Genomic DNA, 16,743 nt, shown 5'->3' with positions numbered 1-16,743 from the left:
CCCCTGCAGATCTGTTGAGAAGGATCCAGCAGCAAGGGAAATGCTAACTCCCTCCCTCACCATGTGACCAGGGTGTTTACTTTCTGTTTGATTTTCTATAGAAAATAAATAGCTCTGGATCAGGACTTTTTTCCCAGGCTATCAGAGCCACCAAATTAGTCCTGCCTAATCGAATACAGCTGCTTCCTGTTCACTCAATAGCAGGCCTAACGCTGCACCGTCCTCCTGGAACGTTTATTTAAATAGGTAAGATCCGGATTTCCGGAGTGAGACAAACGGCACTGATCCTCCTTAACTGTTTCAGCCCTGATCTGGCTGTATCTGAACCTCGCCATTCCCAGGCCTCCCATCCTGTTCTTTTAAGGCTTTCCTGGTGATGAGTTCATCACGGTACTAATGACAAGACAAGGAATGACAGAAATCTTAAACTCTTGAAGAAACATCCATGAAGGTAAATACCTGTGTGGGCTGTTTCATCCCTTGCTATGAAATTCCCTTCTGTACAAGATCCCTGTTATGTTTCTGAGGCTTAAAGACTGAACCAGTTCCTGTCAGGTGGGCAAAGTTTTCAGATGCTCGTAAGATGTTTAGCAATCCCACTTTTGAAGAGACATGAACACTTAGGAGCTTAAATCTCCTTGCGAGCCAGTGTAGTTTATGTTCCTAAGTGACCTGCTTGTATTTGAAAATGTCCTCCAGTTCTGTCTTACAATAGCTCTTTGTCAAATGATTCTAGACATGGATTTTATTGTCATTATCTTTTTAGATAAATCACTCTTTGCTTTGCCACAAAATATCCTCCCCACATACCTGCCTAACTCATTCTGCCTCCCTTCAAAAACAAATCAGTAGGGTGCTTGGCTGGGTGAATCTGTCCCAGTCCTTCAGGGAAATATTCTGAATAAATTCTCCTGGCTGGAGTCTTGTGGGAACATGGTGTGTTTTTCAAGACGGTTTGACCTTTTAGGCTAGGACTAACTTTCCTAAAGACCCCCTTAAAGACACTTCTGGGAGGTGTTTAGTAGGATCGTAGGAAAGTAGGCCTGGAAGGGACCTCACAAAGTCATCCAGTTCAACTCCCTGGTTGAGGTAGGATCAGCATTGACTAAACCATCCCAACCAGGGGCGCCTATACATGAGTGTGGAGGCTGCTCCAACATGTATCTTGTGTATCTGCATCTTGTGTATCAGTGTACCCGCACTTAAAAATGGCAGCAGGAGCACTTGAACTAAAGCTCATCAAACGACCTTTAGTTCAAGCACCCCTGCCGCCATTTTTAACCATGAGGACACTGATACACGAGATGCAGCAGCACTTTAATTAGAGCCGCCCTCAGAGCCACTCTAATTAAAGTGCCACCCCTGCCACCCCTGGAGCACATGTAAAAGTGCCCCAAGTGTCTAACCTGCTCTTGAATTTAAGTATCCCCTGTTCCTGTGCTTGAACACCTTCATTGTCAGAAAGTTACTCGTACATCTCCAATCAAAATTTCCCCTGCTGATGCTTCTTGGTTTGGGCCATTTCACAACTTTGCTCCCATTAGAAACACACATCTATTTATCCCACATATGCATGCACTCTCCCCACCTTTTATGCACCTAGCTTTTGCATACACCCTTTGCCCTTTCTCTTACTTGTGCGCGCGTGCGCGCACACACACACACACACACACAGATGTCTGTATCGAAGAGATGTGCAGAGTTTTCACACTAGAGCTAGGGCACTTCTGCCATTCCTGACAGCCAGAAGAATGACTGTTTAATAGTGTTGCATTCATAATCTGCAGTGCTGGGGATAAACAACGGAAATCGGTTTCAGATAAAGGCAGAAGCAGGAGCCAAACTGGAAATGGATTGAAGAAGTGCAAGCATCCCAAGTGACCCCTGCGAGAGGGGGAACTCCCTGCCTGCTTTGTTTTCTGAGTCACTTCAGCCTCGAGAATGTTCCTTGAGCCCCGCGTGGCTCAGCAGTAGCCAGAGGCAGGTTCCTTCCCTTCCCAAACCACCACAACTACATAGCTATCCCAGTCTCTCCCTCTATTCCCACTTCATCCCAGTTAATTTCTCTAGCGCAGCTCTCACTCATCCAGCCCCCTTCCCATAGCTTTGAGCCTCTTGAGCCTCTTCATTCAGTTCAGTAACAAAATTCCTTAACTAATGCAATGGTTCTCACCTTTTTGTACCAGGACCCATTTGTAAACATCCACAGCCACTCCTGACCCAGTGCCCCTCACTCCCAACCCACTGCCCTCAGGCCCCAGCTCTCAGGGGGTGGGGCAGGGGAGCCCCAAGAAGCCCCTCACAGGCCAGACCTCTGCCAGCCTGCAAGGGAAAACCTGCAGTTTTCCATGTTTTTCTCCTTTAAAGGAGAATCCATTTCTAAAGTTTGTTCATGGCCCTTTCATATGTTCTTGCAAACCACTTCTGAGTTATGACCCACAGATTGAGAAACTCTGATCTAATGCATGCCTTTGTGGTTTGCATGTGCACATTGGGGTGGAGGGTGGAGCATGGTAGAATATAGCCAAATAACCTAGAGGAGCAAACTCGTTTTTTCTGCTTACACCTACTCCAGCGTGACTGTCACCAACAGCAAGTGTGTTATCCCAGCTGCTGGCATCCCAGTTGATGTGCCAGTGGAACCTCTCTGACCAGTGGTCATTAGAGCACCAGAGTCTGCTGATGCCCCAGTAACAAGAGCCCTTCTGTCAATACTTCCCTCGGAGGAACTGAACACATGGGAGCCACGGTGCAAACTGGTAAAACTAGAGTCTACTTCAGTGAGTCAGTGGCCGAGATAGGAAGAGAACGCAGGAGTCCTAGGAATTTAGAGAGAAAATAAGGATGCAGAAGGCCCAAGTAAGGAGAATAAATAGAAGAGACATGGAACTTGGGAAAGGGAACTGGTATGAGGGGACGAGAAACATCAGTTCAGCAAGGAACAGAAAATATTGAAGAGGAGAACTAGAGGGAAGAAGGAATTGTAGAGAAAAACATTCCCCTGCCATAGCGCCTGCTTGAAAGCTGTAGCTGAAGTTTGCCGAAGTGGCAAGTGACTTTGTGTGCTCTTCTAGGGGTGCCTTGAAGGGGCCTGGTATTCTGAATATGGGCTGTCAAAACTTTTTTGAAAATCAGGTCCTTTTAAGGTACCTCCGGCTGGGTGCACACGGTCATAAGTCACTATGGAAAAGCAGCCTATGGACCAGCCCCTCCCTTGCCATAACTCAGAATCAGTGGAGGAGCTGCATCTGTCTTCTCCATCTGAGGGTCTGTCCCTGTGCATCACCCTTGCCAGTACAGGTACAAAGTAAAACTCATGGTGGAAAAAAAATCAGTTCCAGTCATGAATATCCTTCTGTGGTCATGCTTTAAGATACTAATGAGGGCACTTCTACCTTGGATTTTTCATTTGAAATGACTAGATTTAACAAGATCAAGCAGACAGGTGGATTTCATGGACCACCCCCCCCCCCACACACACATACATGTACGTATACCCTTCCTCCCCACAACCCTGCAATTTCTAGCACTGTCACAGACAGGTTTACAGATAATCATGACCAAACAGCCTCATTGGCCGTGTCCAGATGACTGCAGCCATGCCATATGTGGCACCACAGCTGCCAGCCAGGCTCCAAGCAGCAGGATTGCTGCTGCTGCAGCCCTGGGAGGCCCCCAGAACCCCAGGTAAGGCTGCACGGGCCAGCCCAGTGCTAGCACCAGCCTCCCCTACCCCACCCAGGGTAACCTGCTGTGCACCAGAGAGTGCATGGCATAGGCATTCGTCAGGGACAGCTAGCATGGGCACAAGATGCCCCACCACTAGCTATCCTCAGGGAACCAAACGTTCACCCTCATCTGGAGGCAGCCATTGTGGCTTTTTTTGTCCTCCCCATGGGGTTTTCTCAGCCATGTTTCAGTTGTTTCCTGACTTTCTTTGACCTGGGATTTGGCTGAGACATAGCAGCAGCTCATTCTGGCTATGCTGATTGCACTCAAAGCTGCATTGGCACCAGAGTGGCACTGCTGAATCGGCAAACTGCATCCAGATGCAACATGATCTCAGCAGTTCTTTCATTTTTTGGTGTCTTTCTCATCCCCCTGAATTTGCAGCATCACCACTGTGTTGGGCTGGTCCTTCGGCTATAAGCAAAGGCAGCATTATGATGGCTCACAAACCATGCTTTTTTTCTGTCTAGTGCATTTCCTTTCCCTTATGCCCTTCCTGCCCCCTCCAGTGTTTCCTGTAGCCCAAGGGCATGTTCCACTCTCATGTGGTTTAGGTAGTACAGCTCAGGTGCTTTAAAGCTGTGTCATTATATCTCCATCTATAGATTCCCTGCCTCAGAACTAATGCCAGACTCATTCCACGTGAGTCAGTGTGGTGGAGGACACCAAATTGTTCTGACCAAAGACATTAAATGAGAGGCTCAGACTGCAGCTTCAAGCCATAATTTAACTCTTCAAATTATCACCTGCAACTCTCTGCAGAAAATGTTACCCGAGATTTGTTTATGTATCGCATGCATTGGCAACGTCTTCCTTGGAGCCATGAATAATGCAGCACATACAATCACATACTGTAGCTTTTTCTTTTGAACTGGAACATGTTTGCCACAGTTCTCCTACAGGCACATGTGTTGTTGAAGCTCTTTGATCAACACCGACTGCTCATGTAGCATCTCCTTAAACACTTGCTTTATGCTTGATAGCGTGACTTGGTAAAAAACAAAAACAAAAAAACCCAGAAAACCGGCATGGTCACCTTGCCAGCGCTGACCTATGTCAGTCTTGTGGCTTAGCAATAATATTTATGAGGTCTGTACAATGAGCACAGCAAGAACTCTTGATTAGGCTTGGGTAACAGAATAATCCTTGCCTCAATGAGCATGATGCAGTCTGTTACGCAGGGTCATGTTCTTATTCCAGTGGCACCACTCTAATCTGCAGCACTTTCAGGCCTGTTTCTTTTCCCCTGGTGTAAATAAGATCTAAGCCATAATGGCCATCTGCATATGCAGGGGTCCTTCCTAGTATACTCTGCACCAACAGGGTAACTAACTTTTAATAAAACTCAACAGAGAATGTTTGGGAGAAATTTTAGAAGTGTCTAAGTGGCTTAAGAGCACAGGGTTCACTAACTTAAACTGAGAGGCCTAAGTCACTGATGCTTTTGAAAATCACCTCACTGTTTTTTTTCGAAGTTACTGGGTTTCGAGGCCTTAGATTTCGTTCTCAGTTTCTTTCTCTCTCAAATTTTTATAGCATCCCCGTGAGCCTTTATTTCATATCATGTAGCAATCACACACCTCCTTCTTGGGTGATGCCGGATTATAAATGATCCCATCCCTATTTTAAGATTTGGCAGTATTTTGTTGACCAGGAACTCTCTAGGTGTCCTCTGAGAGTAGCAGTTGTGTTTTCTGTGCTTGTGTCTTCTTGTATCCAGCCTGGCTTAAATCCTGCTTTGTCATCTCACCATCGATTTTGGCAGTGATTTGTCTGACTGATGGTAGAGCTCACTTTGACTGGGTGTGACACTTGGATCTTGGAGACTACATCTAGGAAGTCATTTGTTCTGTAGGATGCCTGTGCTTTTGCTGTGTGTAGCCTGTCTGCACATTGAGTCTTTCCACCTGTACTGCACAACTAAGTCTGTGGTTCTGCCTTGTACATAGGTTGACTTTACATCAGTTGAACTCGATGAGAGGAGTGGAGTTATTCCTTATTTAAACCAGGGCTAACAGAGCCAAATTCAAGCCCAACATCAGCTTACTGACACTGCATCAATTTAAAAAGCAAACATGGCACTTATGTTTGTCTTTAGGCACCTAAGAGGGGCCAGATTTTCATGTGTAGAGCATAGGAAGAACCTATTAACTAGGATGTGGACGGGGACATCTAACAGCGGGGCCATCTACATGTATAATTAATGCACACAAATAACCTCTGGAGTTTATTGCTCTTTAAATGTGCCATCTTAAAAGAGCCTCTTTAAATAAGCCATATAAATGTGCGCCCGGGAGCAAAAAACTCCGGAGCAATAGACTCCAGAGTTTTTTCATGTACAGCACATGGAGCCTGGTCAGAGCAGCCCAGGCTGGCAGGGGACCCAGGGGCTCAGCCGGCCCAGGACTGCTCCAGCCAGGCTCCACGTACTGCAGAGGGGCTGGCTGAAGCACATGGGTGCCCTACAGTGCAGGGCTAGTCAGTAGACACCCCCCATGCTGAAGCAACCTTATGCCTCAGTCTGCCCCCTTGCTGCACATGGAGCCAGGAGGGAGCAGCTTTGGGCTGGCTGCTCCTGCCAACTTCATGTGCTGTGAAGCAGCTAGCTAGGACACAACAGTGCGTCAGTGCCAAGGCTGTCTGCTGGTTAGCCTGCACTGAAGCACCCTGTTCCCCTGCCAATCAGTGCAGCATGTACACATGCTCTGCTCTGCACAAAAAAATTCTGCAGCAGGACAATACTAATATTTGACAAGACTACCCTGCTATGGAGTTTATTTGTATTATGCGCCTTGGTAGGGGTGCACATATAGATGCCGAGAAGTTTTACTGTGCAGTTAATTTGTCAACTGGGCAGTAAACATCTTGTATAGACATGCCCAGTGATTTCTTGCCTCCCTGTCTGGACACCACAGTTTGAGGGGTTTGGGGCCTGGCATCCACTCATTCCTCACCCATTGGAAACAGGTTTTGCTGGTGAGCAGAATCTTTCCAAGTGGCCTAAACTGAGCAGAGCAAACAGAGGAAGACAGTTGTGTTTTAAGTACAAGCTGCTTTGGTCCTATTGACCTATATTCAATTAACTGCTGAGGTTTGTGGAAATCACCCAGGCTGTCTGCAGAAATCGAATGCTGCTGCAATCAGAGCAGAGCTGCCATGCAGTTTCTCATTTAAATACAGTTAGATTAAGATAAAAGGGCCACTTGCTCTTTAAGATGAAAGAACCAGCAGTCAGCAGGGCTGAGCAGTGCTGAGGTGAGGAGCAATGAGTGGAAGCATAGCAGTTGTTTTGCTCTTGTCTATGCTGTGGTGCTCTCAGCATGGTGTGAAGGCATCGCCCTGAACCCTGTACTTTCCCAGGGTAACAGAAGTGTCTCAGTTACTGTGAGAAGTGCACTGACTGCTCACACAGAAACCAGCAGCGGACGCAGAGTTCTCTTCAGAAAAAAATTGGAGGTTGTAGCACAGCTTCTGCTACCACAGGCGGTAAGATTTCAAGCTGAGATAGTCAGAGCAGTCTTTTCAACTGCAGAAAGCAGGCAGTGCAACGCAGGCACAGCCAGCGACGTAGTCAGTATTGGCCAAATGGATGTGAATCTCCTAGGGCCAGTTCCTGAAGGAGTCATTCATTCTGCATGGCTTAGGGAAGAGAGTGGTCTCCCTGACTGAAAAGGTCTGAGCAGCCCCACGTTTCTTTGTCTGTGCTCCGCATAGGAATGGGAGGGTGGGGTTTTCTGCAAATGTTTTGTTATCCAAAGGACCCTTTGTTGGGCTTTTCTTTGAAATATGTGTGCATAAAATTCTTGTATGAGACCCATCACTACATAGGACTTTGCAGTCGTCACTTCTCTGCATGGCGTGGCTACTCTGGATATCCCAATGTGAGCATAGAAAGAGCAGAGGTGTTTCTTCTCCAAAAGCCTAGCCCTTGAAGTAAGCTTTAAAAAGCTTTGCACGTTGTGGACATTTCAGTATGATGTGCCATTAGTGTTGTTAAAAAGAGTTTATATAGCAGCCCTCTTGGCCTGAGTAGGATGCATGGTACAAGGTTCGTTTCCATGGTATGAGGTTCAGCTCTGGCTAAGTTCACAAGTTTGTGGTCTCCAGCAGGACCGTGTCCTTCTAACCCAGGGGTGGGCAAGATGCGGCCCGCCAGGCCATTCTATCCGGCCCCTAAAAATTTAGAAAATTAATATTTATCTGCCCCTGGCTGCCTGTCATGCAACCCTCAATGGCTTGCCAAAGCTCAGTAAGCAGCCCTCAGCCCAAAACAATTGCCCATCACTGTCCTAACGCCAGGCCTTCACATCTCTTCCAGATGGATCATTTAAAACCATTAGAGTCGCTCAAATCCTGTTCCCCTGAAAGAATCGTTCTTCTTTTCCCAACCAAACCACTCTCCCCCGGTGACTCTTCTTCCACTGTTGTTTGATTAAACTCCAGTCCCATGCTTGAGTGCCATGCCCTGGCTCCACTTTTAACGCTATTTAACACCTTTAACACTTCATTATAGGGCAAGGTTTGCTTCTGTCAGACAGCGTCCCAGTATCCCATTGCTCAGTCCAGGAGTGCTAGATATCTGTTGTGTTCCATGTGCTCAAAGATTTCTGGGTAACAAATAGGGTGTCCACAGCCAGAGGCTCTGGCAAGAGGAATATGAGTGGGAGAAAGATCATATCAGATGATTGGATGGAAAAACCTAGCGAGCCAAAGCAGCATGAGAAGGTGTCAGTGCTGTGCTGATTTCACAGTCTAACGGAGAGATGGAATCAGTCATGAGATGTAGGCTTTTTCACTCATTCACTTCAGTTCCTACTGCCTGGGATACCATCTGGTGGCTGTGTGGAAGCTGATATGAATTGAGACAGCAACCTCACCCTTGTACTTAATGAACATCGTAAAAGTGACATCAAGCATTGCCCACTCATTGGCATTCTCTGTGGAGCGGCCAAAGACCAAAAGGGCCCTGTAAACTGAACTGCTCTGAGAAGCTGTGTCCTCCAGGCCAGATCACTGCTGAGGTATCATAGGGTGAGAGAAGCTTGTATTGTCCCACCTCTTACCATTCCTGTTCTGCAGAGAGTTGGAGAGATTTGCACTGCAAGGATGTTGGTACATAGGATCTTTCACCACCACAAAGGATTAAATAACAGAACAAGGTTCTTTATAGGCCTGTTTGGAAATCTTGGAAGCTGCACGGAGCATTTTACAGCTGTAATTTTGCCTTTTTTGTCTGGTACCATGTGTACATTGATACCCTCAGTTAACACAGACAGCAAGGTTACTGCTTTTTTTTCCCTCGGTGAATCTTTTTTTTCTCGGGGAATCCTGTCTTCATCTCTTCCTTGCTTCCAAGTTGGAAGTTTCCCAGGATATCCTTTGCAGTAAGTGGTGAGCTGAGGTTATGCCATGGATGAGATTGCCAACGGGCATGGCAACTCTGTGGCTGTACTCCGTGTCAGCTGAAAGGTGCCTGAGAATCAGAACTGACACCTCCAGGTAGGGGTTGACTGATGGGTTTGGGCTGCAGCTTTGCCGAAGTCCTCCTGCTCTTGCCACCACTAGCTCAGCTCCGCCACTGACAGAAAAGGTAGGAGTGCTAGTATAGTCCACTACCATTTTAAGCGCCATGTTGTGTAGCTTGTCTACAAGCAGAGGTAGGTAGCACAGGCTGTATCTACACTAATAGCTTTGGTTGATCTTAGGGTTGCTTTCAAGCCCAATGCAGCTGACACTTGCAACCCCCCAACATCCATCCTGGAGACAGTCCTGCCTGAGTCAGAAGCTCTGCCAAACTCCTGATGTAGAAGCAGAGTCTGCTCCTACCCCTTTTTTCCCTTCAGTCTGTTCAGAACACACCCGGGCACTGCAGGGTGCAAGCACAGAAAGTCCAGCAGCAGCAGTCCCACAACTTCCTGTTCCTGATTTCCAGATCCCACTTCCCGTCTACTGCTCTAAATTAGAGCCAAGCACAGGAAGAAAGACAAGTGGTGGGCAGTTTGATTCCTAGAAAGGCTGTGCTCTAGAAACAAGAAACACAATGTGGATGGGTTTGGCGCAAGCCACGAGGCAGGTTATAGATGGGGTGGGGTGGATTGCACAGAACACGACAAACCTCTGGTTGTGTAACTTGGATCCCAGCCTCACCGCATTGTCCAAATCAGATTTGTACGGTACATTTACAAGCGTGAGAGAAAATAAGATAGGAACTCAGAAAAGTGAGCTTTGCGGCAACTAGTAGTAGTTGCATCTGTGCTGTTAAGGAGAGGTTGGATGAAACCTAGAGTTTCACAGGAGCATGTGTAATATATGAATTTTTCAGACCAGCTTGGGCTGGGAAAGTGAGACAGGGTTTTCCCATGAGATTCCAGGACTATCTGGAGCACTCAGAGTTACAAAGTCATGTTATTTGTAGAGGCTTTCCCTAGTTTTGTTTCCTTCCATGGCCTACATGAGGAAATGGGGAGTGCAAACATACTTTTAAGTCATCAATATTTATTAAAAGATCATGAAAATCCACTTGCTGGAAGTGAAGGGAGTATTGTGGAAGAGAGAAATGCTTCATCTGACTCTTAGATACTTTTGCCCTTAATGTTCACTAAGGAAATATGTGGCAGCAGAATGGACTCCTGCCTTTGCAGTTGCTTACTGTGGGTACACACAAAACTTTATTTCAGTCCAAATACAAAACCCAGCCAAAACTTGGAGGAGAATGAAATGTTCATGTCTATCTGAGCCAATTTATAATTCCACACTGATGGTGACTGAACCTTGCAGCTTTGCCCTGAGATAAGAAATTACACAAGGCTTGGCAAATTGGGCTGTGTTTTGCCTTGGATTCAAACCTCAGATGTCAATGGGAAATGCAGAGACTTGAACCCTATAAGGAACCCTAATATTATTCCTGCCTCATTCAGAGCCTGAGAGCTCTTGGTGCCCATATGTGAAACTGTGCGTCTTGGCTCAGTATACATAGAAGTCAAGGCAGCAGTCCGTGCAAACATCCTTATGGTGAAGCATTTTGAGCAAATCATGGCAAGTGACAGGAATGGAAGTGTGCATTTGATAGAGATGTGCATTGGAAACAGCATTGCTTGTCTGCTGAACTTGATTAGGACAACTGAGTAGTTGCAATGCTGATGTTTTGAAACTACCCAGCTGAGTCAAGCCGTTGATAGCTCCACTTAAAGAGATGAGGAATGCAAACTGCATACACATCCATTGTGTCAGCAAAGTCCTATCTTTGCACAAAAAGATTGGATAACAATGCACTCAGCTGAATTAAATGATCTCATGTGCCTGAGCAAACAGACAGCTTTGTGGCAACAATATTGTTCTTACCTGACATTTTATGTTACCTTCTTGATCCAGAAATCTCAAAGCACATTATAGGGACAGACAGGTATCCCCATTTTACAGATAGAAAAGCTGAGGCAACACAGGCTGTCTGAGATCATACAAGACAATGATGCCATGTGTCCTGACATGCCAGCATACCCATAAAGATTGTGTGTACTTTTCACCAATTCCGTCCATTGCACAGGACACTGAAACTTTTCTCTGGGAGTCATGAAAGTAAAGCTTTTGCTGAGTTTTTTTGTTGCACTCCTAGAAAGAAGTCACGTTTATTGCTAATAATATCAGACCCTCAAAGGAGGAAATTGCAAAATCTGCCTTTTAAGAATGCAGTTCTGAAGTTTATTATATTGCAGAGTTCCTGCCTGTGGTATTTATACAAGAGGTTTAACAAGTCCCAGAGTACTAGCAAAGGGGCACGTTGGCAGCTGAGCAGCCATCAGAGGTCACAGTTGGCAGCAGTTGTTGATAGAGTTTTGACGGGATTGTGCCAGGCTCTAGCTGTCTGCATCAGGAGCTCGCATTGGTGGGGCTGAACAATGAAGGCTTTTCAATTTTGCCTCAGATATATGCTAAATGGATTCTGGATTTTTCTGAAAAAAAGGAGGCCCAAAATTTGGAAATGGATTCCAGGGTCATCTCCAGAGGCGTAGCAAGTGTAGGGGACATTCAGAATGCAGCCCAGTCCAGGAAGTCTCTGCAGTTGAACATGCTTAGTGGTACTCAAGAGCCGGGCTCTAACCCAGTGAGGACTTATAGCACAGTAGTTCCCAAATGAAGGGTCAAGGTCTCAATTGAGGTGATGGCACTTACAAGTGGGGGCATGAGCCTGATGGAAATTCAGTTCTAGAAATGGGGTTGTGGGCCTGGTGCTGGGGCCACTATCAGAAAAGTTTGAGAACTGCTGATCTAAAAACCCAAGTGCTTATCCAAACTCATAGGGACCTACCCTATTATATACCCACCCCACCTTGCCAGCTTTCCAGAACAGTTGCCACAGCTGAGGGACAGAAGTGTTTCACCCAAATGCATCCAAATAATAAAAGTGGTCAGTCCTTGGAAGAAGGCTGCCTTCCAAACTCACTGCCCCATAACTCTAGCGGCAGCCAACCAGTGGAACCCACCACTCCCTTTTCTACCTACCTACCATAAAGACAAGAGCTCTATGACAATACCCACCTTCAGCTGGGCTTGTGGAAGAACTCAGTCTGTGGCCAGGTGCTGCTTTTCTTTACCAGCCCCATCATATACAGTACTAGCCCCTCCTGAATGGGGTTAGTCCACCTTAGCAGAGGCTGGATAGAAGGTGTTAGAAGAGAGTGTGTCAATCTCTGCTCTGGTGGTAATTTCTAATGCATCTTTATGGTCTTCAGGGAAGGTGCAGTGTGATTATTTTTCACCATAATGCTGTGTGTTTAGTCTGTCTGATCCTCTCTCAACTCTCACTCCTGTTAATGTACCCACCCGTTCCTGGGTGAGAGGAGAAGGAAATGAAGACCTGACTCCCAGCTGCTGTTTGAGGTCAGCTAGAAGGGGTGCACCTCACGCACCGGGCTTTCTCTTAAGACCGAGAATGAAACTTGAGTGGCCCTTATAACCTCCTCTTGACACCGGGTCTCCTGGCATTTCTCTCTGTGATCCTGGCATTGTGTCTTCCTTTCCTTGGTTTTGTCAGCCATACAATAAAAACCCACTAATGAAAGTATTGGTCGCTGAGCTGTATGAGCATGGTGCTTGATCAGGCTCCGTCTACTGCAGTACCATGCAGGAATTTCTACAGGGATGTCACTGGGGGCTGGGCCAACTGCTGAGTGGGAATGAGCAGGGCCAGCAGAGCAAGGAGGAGTAGCAATGGAGAAGAACTGTTTCCCATCCTTGAGCGCACGCTGATCTTTCACTAACTCCTTTTCCCGTCCTGAGTTTGGGTGCACTTTGCCCTGCATGTAGGGGTGGTAAGTGTCTCAGGGTTTTGCTGGCCTCTCAAAAATCACCCCAGCCCTTATTTCTGACCCAGAGCAGGATTGACCCCAGACCTCAGCCTCAAGGAGGCAAGCCTTCCGGTTGGGTGACAGAGAAGCAGCACCTCCAGTCCAGCTCCGGTGCTCTGGCCGGTGAGGTGTTGGAGACATGACAGATCGGATGGTGTCTGCAGTGCTTTTAAGAACCCAAGTCACTGGATCTTTTGGTCTTTCTCTCTGTAGTTTAACCAACATCTAATTATCCCTGGATGCTCTCCAGGGGGCTGGCTGTGTGTCAGGCTGATGTTTTGATGCCTAATCTGTCATCTCCGCGTGCACTCTGTAATTTAGCAAGGCACAGACAGCAGAGAGGCAGGTCCCCTTTTATTATGAACAATCCTTTGGCCAAGACAAAAGCTGGAGGAGCAATAATCCTGAGAGGAGTCAGACTAAACATGAACAGAGCAGATGTGTCTCTGTCTGCCAGGCCGCCAAGGGGCGTTCTGCTTCAAAGGGCCCTGTAACCTGCTTTTATGGGGTTGTTTTTGACGTCTTGTAAAGCATGCTTAGGTTGCTGGTCGGAGTTCTGCACTGGCTTGGGGAGCTGAACGTGTATGCTTTGCTCAGAAGAGCTGGATAACAGCTTAGCCCAAAAGGGCCATCCGCAGCTTTCCCAAAGACACTTATTAGGCTTCCTGGTGAGGCTCTTTTTCTAGTATTTTCATTTTTTCTCTGTGTGCAGCATGAGCACTGGTGATGGACCTCTTCTTCCTCCAGGGTCTTTTGGACTCTGCTCAGTTGGGATTGATTCGAGGTAGTCTCCTAGAGCTCTGTAACTCATCTCAGTGCCTCTCACAACAGTTTGCAGCCAGAGAGGCAGAACACAACTCTCCTAGCAGCCCCGTTGCTTCTGGGGTAAACGTATCCAGGCCATTTCATCCCTCAGAGCTTAGCACAGCGCTCCTGAAGTGCTGCCATCTCTTCGTTCTTCCTCCCAAGACCACTGCTGGGGCAACAGGAGCATGTGTTAGGTGTTTATGACTGGCCTTGAGAAGGCGCTGGAGACAGGCAGAGCAAGTTAATCTATGTAGTGTTACTGATACATTCCATGTGGACTGCCAACACTGCTGCTTGGCTGCTTCAAGATCCGAAAAGCCAGAATGTCTTCAGTAGAGTTATGTCAAGAGTCATTTGGTTTGTTTGCTGGCTAAAGTGGCTAGCAAACGTGAAATCAGGAATGGGGAAGTGGGGGAATTTCAGGGGGAGCAGCACATTTTGTTCAAACTGAAGTTTTTTTCTTTTACCTTTTTTAATGATTTAATTTAGACCAATTTCAAACTCCCGAAGGAATCACAACTTTTTGACTTTCTCATTATTTTTCCTGCCCAAATTGAATTTGGTAGAAGGCATGGCAAGGTGGCATCTTAGGGTGTTTTTACACATGCTCTGGGGTTGGGGTGGGGAGCGCTTTACTTAGAATGGCTCCAAGAGCTGCTTTAATTAAATCACCCAGAGTGTCTTGTGTATCAGTGTCCCCATGCTTCAAAATGGAGGTAGGGGTGCTTTATCTAAACGCCCCCACCACCATTTTGAAGCGTGGGGACACTGATACACTAGACGTGGAGGCTGGCTGAAGCGTGGTACTTACCATGCTCCAACCGACTTGATTAATCAAGTCTGCTCCAAGGCGCTATAATCACATCACGTCAGAGCAGCCTCCAGCTCATGTACAGGCACCCCTGGAGACTAACTGGTTTGGGGAGGAATGAGCTTTCCTTGCAAGTAGCCTGTTGCAGCAGATGCTGTAAATTTGGTAAATAATTTTGGTCAGTCTGGAACTGCATTGTTCAGAGAATGAATTACTCATCCAGGACATTTTGCACAGCACTAACATTAAACAGGTGCAGAAAAGCACTGAGGAACTATGGTATCTCCCTGTGTGTGCTGGAATGGGACTACGGCCCCGATTCTCACAGCGCACGTGCATCCAGAATCCGCATAACGTTTGCGCTTGCTTTGAGAGCGTCACTGTCAGCCAGCCTCACGGCCACTGTAGAACATGCAGGAGCAACTCAAGGGAAGCTACTTAGCGAGCTCTTCCTCTCCTCTGAGCAGAGCTAGACTGCCAACAGCTCCGGCCAGATGTAGGCCCAAGAGTCATGGCCTTATGCCAGCTTCCAGCCCTAGGCCCCAGTGTGGCTAGTGAGAAGCCACATTCAAATGCCTGGGGTCAGGGAAGCGGTTCAAAGCAAATATTTGTGTCTGTACCATGCGTGTATATTCCGAATGCTTGGCAGGGTTAAAGAGCATCGAGAAATCATGCTCCCTAATGGAGTATCCTCATAGCATGCTGAGCCCTGTCCAGTGCCATAAGCTGAATGCCAGTGTGGCTAGGGATTTGGCTGTCATTGGGAGGAATAGGTAAATTTCCCCAAATACTGATGGGGCTGGAGAGCAGGGTGCTGTAATGCTGAAAGGTGTTGATGGTGGTTGTCAGGGGGCTTGGCTGCAAGTCACAGGCCATGGGACAGTGAATGGGCAGCTAAAGTGTTCTCCTTCATGCCGGACAACAGATGCAACTGAGAGTCAGAGTGCAGAACCACTGCACACAAGATGGGGCAATGCCTGGAGCCTGGTTACTAGCTGTAGCCCGTGACCTTTAAAGGAGGTTGTGGAGCTAAGAGTTTTTCCTGGATTTCTAACTCAGGGGCTAAGCATGGGGTCCATGCACTTGGAGTAGGCACAGGAAACTGTATGTGACCATAAAGACAATTGCTGTGTGGGTTGGAGGCCTGGAGTGTCTGATTTAGGATTTTTGCCAAACCCACATGCTCAGGGAAGCACATGGTAGTAGACATTCCTGAAAATAAGCAGATAGCACCACAAATGTGCCTTGACTGTATGACACACACCCCTTCTGTTCCAAGCAGGAATCACCCTGTCAGGGCCTAAACTTCAGGTGCCTCTATGCCAAGGAAGGAACAGCAGGTTTCCTGCTGAGCAGGGATCCGTTTGTCATGGAAAAATGTGAATTTTCTCCTTTAAAAGGAGAAAAACATGGGAAACTGTGGGTTTCTCCTTGCAGGTGGTCAGATTTCCAGCCTGCAAGGGCTGCTTGGGGCTGGGCCACATGCATGTGGCCAGCAATACAGCCAGGCAGCGGTGGAGAGCAAATCCCACAGCTGCCTGCAGGTAAGCCAATGGAGGGGGGCATAGGAGATGCATGGGGGGGGACCAGGTTGTATGGGGCATAGATGATATTGGGAGGAGGCAGGAGGGGGAGCAGATTGAGGCACTGGCAGCTGGACCCATGTCCTGGTGAGTGAAGGGGGAGCTTTGATTTTCCATGATAATAAAACTGAAATCAAATGCCAAAATATATAGGTATTTAGAATGTATTTTATTGTAAAGTTTCCCATGCAGTTCCCCCACTATGTAATGACTGTGGCACTGGTAGGCTTCCAAATTGCTTTAAAATTGTAAATGCATCAGTGTATTCAACTGATACCCAGAGAGACAGAGTGGTGTTTCAATTTTATTGTAAAGTTTCCCATGCAGTTCCCCCACTATGTAATGACTGCGGCACTGGTAGGCTTCCAAATTGCTTTAAAATTGTAAATGCATCAGTGTATTCAACTGATACCCAGAGAGACAGAGTGGTGTTTCATTTTAATTGCAGAAAAAACTTGGATTTGGGGGA

General features: G+C 47.0%; 1 protein-coding gene across 4 annotated transcripts in view; it reads left to right on the top strand.

Annotated features, from left to right (window-relative positions):
• The window catches only part of EXD3 (exonuclease 3'-5' domain containing 3), a 430,752-nt gene that overhangs the window by 338,351 nt on the left and 75,658 nt on the right, over positions 1–16,743 (top strand). The gene's annotated exons all lie outside the window — the stretch shown is intronic.

Source organism: Crocodylus porosus, unplaced genomic scaffold, assembly GCF_001723895.1.
Source record: "Crocodylus porosus isolate Cpor-Errol unplaced genomic scaffold, CroPor_comp1, whole genome shotgun sequence".
NCBI lineage: Eukaryota > Metazoa > Chordata > Crocodylia > Crocodylidae > Crocodylus > Crocodylus porosus.
This window is presented reverse-complemented; position numbering and strand designations above follow the sequence as displayed.